This window comes from Micrasema longulum, unplaced genomic scaffold (genome assembly GCF_059751315.1).
Source record: "Micrasema longulum isolate JH-2025_06_02 unplaced genomic scaffold, ASM5975131v1 h1tg000870l, whole genome shotgun sequence".
Classification (NCBI taxonomy): Eukaryota; Metazoa; Arthropoda; class Insecta; order Trichoptera; family Brachycentridae; genus Micrasema; species Micrasema longulum.
In genome coordinates this window covers 84,308-90,715 of record NW_028278062.1, presented here as the reverse complement: position 1 = coordinate 90,715, position 6,408 = coordinate 84,308, and the positions used below count along the sequence as shown (strand labels likewise).

Genomic DNA, 6,408 nt, shown 5'->3' with positions numbered 1-6,408 from the left:
AAATTTCACAGCACATAAAATGATGGCAGCTTGTAACAAAACATGATGTTGTTCGGACCGCGATCAAGGAAATTTCAAATTCAACTAAATTTTTAGTCTATTCAAACCTTTTTAGACAAGAACTGGATTCAACCCCTCGGGAGTTATTGATATTAATTAGAGCTGCCTCCGTGGTGTAGTGGTTAAGACGCTTGACTCGCACACGGAAGGTTCTGGGTTGTTGGAGAACACAAAAATCAAATTCTGATTTTTCTCAGGCCTGGGTGTAAGTTGCTTCACCACTAATTCGGCGTCTCGAGGCCTGCTGTGGTGCAATTTTTTAAAATTCAAACATAATAAATTAGTCTAGGCATTTACAGGGCTATGACCTGTCATTGGCCGGTTTAACTGGCCACTTCACACTCAATATTGGCGGCCTCCGTGGTGTAGTGGTCAAGAAGCTTGATTCATGCATGGAAGGTTCCGGGTTCAATTCCCGGTGAGAACACAAAAATTTAATGTTAGTTTTCTCAAGTCTGGGTATTCTGTGTCGTAATTCACTACTGTAATTGGGCCTCCTGGCCTGTTGCCCCAAAAAAAATAATATATATAAATATAACACTCACCATTCTGCCTATGTTTGAACATGTATATGTATATTCCTTATATTTGGATAAAAATTTGAATAGACTCAAAAAAAATATTTTCAGGGATTGCCTAGTATGCAGGTGAAATAATTCGGTCAGAATGTCACCCGCATCAATAAAGGTTTCAGCGCTTTAACGATCTTATGATGGAAGAATTGAAGGAATATAGATGTTCAAACATAGGCAGAGTGGTGAATGTGAAGTGGCCACTTAAACCAGCCAATGACAGGTCACAAGTCCTGTAAATTCCTAGATTTCCATATTACCTTCTATAAAATGTTCTTCGTCTCTGTTGTAGTATATTAATATTAATAACTCCCAAGGGGGTTGAATCCGGTTCTTGTCTACAAACATTTTAATAGACTCAAAACTTTTTTGAATTTGAAATTTCTTTAACCTTTCCCTCACTAAGCATCCAAAAATTACAAATGATCCGAACGGGGGGACCAAACGACCCCAGCGCCCACTTGTTTAAAGCGTCAGGAGAATAAAACGTTGGAGTGTTCATGTCCATGCGATAATTTATTCACGTTATCGCGTACACATATTTTACCCATTTGTGTATTTTATTCATTTTTGTTAGTTTGCCGAATGCTTATGTACATAAAGTGAAATTGACCAAATCAGACTATGGGGGATTCGAATCCCCCCCTTCGGTCCGGCTAGGTTAATCGCTGTCCAGAAAACGTCACATTTCAAGATTTAATAGTTACTATTGAAATTATTTTTATTTGTATGTTTTTGTGTAAGTTCACCGTGCAATTTTATGCTCTAATTTTTTCCGCGTGCACGAAAACATTTTTCATATCAAATTTCCTGTAGCGCTGAACTTCTTTATTTGAAAAAAACCTCAGTGGGTACCAACACATTTTATTTTAATTTTTTATTTGGATTTTTTAATTAAATTAAAATAAGTATTTAGGTGAGTTGAAATGACCCGCTTCGACGCATATGTGTATTGTGATGTGTATATTGTCAATTTTGTTACTCTGCGGTTGATATTTTGTGCATGCGCAAATAACAGCTTGCCCACCATATACCCCACACCGCATCTGAGGACTCGAGTCTCCTGGGCGTTGCCCACACACGAGGAAAAATGACTCCTTGCCGAATGAGAAAAGCCACCCGGGAGAGCTCTCTGTAATCTGGTAGTCTTGGCATTTCTGCGTAAAAAGGGTGATCCAGAAGTGCATAATATGTACTCCATTGGATTGAGGACAAGATAACAGAATGTAAATAACAGTAGCATTATTGAAAGTCTTAACTGTATTTATTACAGGTGTAAAATCATCGGTGCATTATCAAAGTCACCTATTCGATCAATGTACCCTTGTAAATTCGTACGTCTGGTCGTCCACGGAATCTGCAGCACTCGCCGCCAACACCACATCTCGAAAGCTTCGATTTTTTTCTTTTCAGATTCCCTCAGTGTCCAACACTCCACACCGTACATAAACACTGAGAAAACCAAGGCCTTCACCAGTCTCTTTTTAGTGTTGATGGTTATACTGCGACTAATGGTTATACGGCCAGACGCACGAATGCATCTATTCTCCAGGAACTGGACATAGGAGAAAGACTGATATCCATGTGCGAGAAAAGAATCCTGCAGTTCTTTGGGCATATTTCCAGGGGAGATTCTGATAGTTTGGAGAAAACTTTTCTCCTGGGAAGTGTCGAAGGGACAAGGTCGCGTGGACGTCAACCGACAAGATGGAGCGGCACAGTCACTGAGTTATCAGAATCATCACTGACGAATGCCTATAGAAGAGCACAAGACCGTTTCAGATGGAGGGAGACTGTCCACAGACGAGCCGTGCCTGGAGTCAGGCGTAATCACCATCCTCAGACATGAGGCACGGATTGAAGAGTACCCTTGTAAATACATAAATCTATGTGTAAATATTTTTTTAAATTTGTAATTTTTTATCACAATTATATCCTCAGAGTAATAGTTCTCTAGAGAAGCGTTTAAGCTCTTGCATAGAAAAAAAGCTTTCCAAATTTTTGGTTTGGTTTTTAGTTTAACAACAAACGTGTAATGGACGGTTTCGGTTTCGGTTTGCGCTCGCAATCCTCTTCCCGAGTACTTACGGCCCGTTGTATTCCTGTAATCTGTAGCTAACTTCGTGATATTATATCCAAATTACTTTAACAACCCCTTGGAAATAACAAGGTTTCATCTGTGGTCCTGTGACTAGTATCACGGAGTCGCGAATCAAAAGTCCAAGGTTCGAACCCTGCTCCACCGCAAATCGATTTCTATTTTCCAATAGCGAGTTACTTACAACTCGTTGAAAATGGCCCCCAAAATTTGGGTAAATCAGAAATAATAAAATGTTTATTAAAAAAAAAAAATTCAATTTGTAAACCTTGTTTTACAAATTACATTAAATAGCTGGATGTAGAATTTTTAAACACTTTTTAATGGATTTAATGTCCAGCTGACAGTTTTAGTGTGAAAGACTATTGCAAATGGAATTGTTTTCACTCGGTCACTCAAATTGGTAGTTGGAACCTCGTTATCCAAGGATTCGATATTGTAATTTATTTGTAAGATGGATTAGAATCTCCAACATTTTTTTTTCACCATAACAGACCTGGAGCCCCAATTACAGTGATGAATTACACCAGAGAACACCCTGGCTCCGGTGAGTCACATTTAATTTTTGTGTTCTCATTGGGAATCGAATCCGTAACCTTCTGTGCGTGAGTCAAGTGTCTTAGCCGTTAAAATTCAGTTGTACGCAGTAATATCTGATATCAAAATACAACGATCAACTGATTGAAATGATGTCGTATTGGCATTAAAATATTTATAATTATGAAATCTTAATTAATAAAAATAATGGTGCAATTGAAAATTGTGGTTTAGGAAAAAAAAAAACAGTTTCCCTGTCATTTAAAATAAAAATTATTGTACCGCTCTCTTTGACCGTTTTTTATCATTATTAAATTATTTGTCTGTATCGAGTAATTACTAAGCGTCTTTTATAATTAGTACGTAATTTGCAATAATGAATTGATTTTCAACAATAGTGTTTAATATTATTTTAGTATGAATGTATAGGGGTCTAAACAAGATTTTTATTTTTAAAAATAAAAGAAGTTGTACTCATTTTTCATTAAAAAATGTTTAATTGACTCCTGTAAGATTTACTTTCTGGCGCATCAGTCAGTTAGCCTTTTAATCGTCGAGATGTTTCTCTGTGAATACACAACTCCCTTTTTACAAGAAGGAATGTTACTTTGCCAGTACAATTACATGTTCCCTTTTTTACCATTGATTGAGGAAATATTTGAATATTCGTGTGAAGAATTTGAGTTGACTAAATGGATAAATTACCTCTCTGCTCTGCAATGCATTTATGAAATAACTTAACAGTTGTCTGCAAGATAGCAGTTTAAATTTTAACTGCAGGGTGATCGGACCACCTTCTGAGAATCAATAGGTGCTGATTAACAGATTGCTGGTTCCTGTGTTTTTATGTTTTGTTTGCAAATTGTATTATTAATGTTGTTCTGAACTCCAATACAAAATGACAGCAGACCCTCACCTTATACTGGGGTCCTGTAGCTTATTATTGCAGCCTGTTAGAGCAGCTTAAAGCTGATATGCTTAAATAGTTGTTGGCACACTTTTCCGAAACAAATCTAGTCCATTTTTGAACCCATTGAGACTACACATTGTGATCAGCTCTTGCGGCAACTTATTGCAACCATCAATAACTCTATTCCTCAGGAAATGCTTTCGTGGATTTAGGTCGAATCTCGTTTTCTCCAGCCTGAGATTGTGGCCTCAGAGACGAGCATCTTGTTTAAGCTTGTTATTGTTTGAATTCTTCAGTTCAGGCTCGTTGGAATGATGCTTTGAAAATGGCATTCGCACTTGTGTGTTGATTCGTGTAACTAAATGTTAATTGCGCAGTGCAAGAATCCAAAATTACTATTGCAATCGCTTAAGTATCCAAAATTACTATTGCGATCGCTTAAGTATCCAAAAATACTATTGCAATCGCTTAAGTATCCAAATTACTATTGCGATCACTTAGGTATCCAAAATTACTATTGCAACCGCTTAATTATCCAAAATTACTATTGCGATCGCTTAACTATCTTGTGATCGCATATGAAGTGATCGCACTGTGATGCAGAAATCACAGTGCACTTTCGGAGATGATCATTTCCACATTACTGTAGAAAAGGATATTGTCACCAATGGTAAAGTTGCTACATTTTTATCAGAGTTCACGAGGTAAATTCAAAATAGCGTTCACACAAGGACAATACAATATTGTCCTGTTCCAGCATCGGACCTATTGTCTTTGTGTGGACAGCAATTTGGAGGACAGGACAATGTAAACGTGAACAGTCGGGAGCGTAGGACAACATGCTCGGCAAGTGCATGTCGCTCCCGCACATTTTTAAAAATTTAGCTTGTCCTCAAACAATTCTAAAATATCTCAGCATAAAAGAAATAATATTTTTCACAAACTCGTTCGTAACAAACGTTGAACAAAATGTGTGAACTACAGCCGAATTTTTGTATTGTCCCCGTGTCCTGTCCTGCGCAGTCGTGGCTGTTAATGGATCTAGGACAAGACAATATTGCCCTATCGTATTGTCCTCGTTTAAATCTAGCTTTAATTATAACACAGTAACCTTCATTGTTAAATGTGGCTCAACCACAGGGAAAAGTCGATGGCTTGAATTGTAAAATGGAATTAAGAATAAATGTAATTATAATATTTTTTTCATGTAAGGGCCCTACTTGAAATATCGGTGCTCTATTTAGTCTAGAATATCATAAATTGTGACATTAATTATAATTGTTACGCAGACCTTATCAATTTTAGTGAGATAGAGATAATTTGGATCAATTATATGAAATGTACATAAATACGCCCATGAAATTGAATTAGTTTTAAGTATGGAGCATTGTAATACGCCATTTTGAAGAGTTAGAGTGTATTTAGTTTAGTTCCATATTCAAAAACAAATTGTAAATCAGTTGTCACTTTTGTAGTTTTCATTTGTTTCTTATGATTGAAATTAAAAAAAAACTACAGATGGTATTCGTTTAATTCAATTAGATTATTTTTTTTTTTACTTATTATATATCTAACTCATTATAAATGTCCTTTTACCTACATTAATAATGAGTTTACTAGTATATTATAGTAAAAGTAAAACTGTGGTTGCCTAAGAGAGTGGTGCCAACATTTAGTGGCTTCACTCCAATTATCTTTTATCTTACCTGACCCCATTCGGATAATAAAAAAATCTGATAAGTTGATTGAAAAGGGTCTATTTTAATCAATTTCTGTACGTATGTTGAAAATGGGAGGTAAAATTAATTTTAAAGAAAAAGAGCTTGTAATTAATCAAATGAAAAGGCGACACTTTTACATGTTAAGCGTAGTTACAAGTGCTGTACATACCGTACTGTAAATGAAAGTCATTGCTTGCTGAACATCCCGGTCAAAATAAGCGGTTCGGCTGTCATCATCCGTTTGCGAGCAGCCGCTTGACAGTGAGAAGTTACATGTGGTCACACTCGGGCTGATGCTCCATCCACTTCAACACAGTTTTAAGGCCGGCAAATGCCTCACTAGCTGATGGTCCCGTGTCTGCTTCGACATTAATGTCATCTTCTTCCCCGATACTGTCTTCTCTCACACTTTCATAAGTTCATCACCATTTGAAATTTGAAACCCGGGGTCTGACGAATCACACACCATCCACTCTCCTATATCTTCAGCACTAACTTCCGACGACCGGG

General features: G+C 36.9%; 1 long non-coding RNA gene across 1 annotated transcript; it reads right to left on the bottom strand.

Moving 5' to 3' along the window:
• Positions 1 to 207: 207 nt before the first annotated feature.
• On the bottom strand, positions 208 to 2,984 carry LOC148278503 (uncharacterized). The gene is made up of 2 exons (XR_015823177.1): positions 837 to 2,984; positions 208 to 259 (listed from the first exon to the last, which is right to left on the bottom strand). It is a non-coding gene; the product is annotated as an uncharacterized LOC148278503 (long non-coding RNA).
• Between the last annotated feature and the right edge of the window lie 3,424 nt (positions 2,985 to 6,408).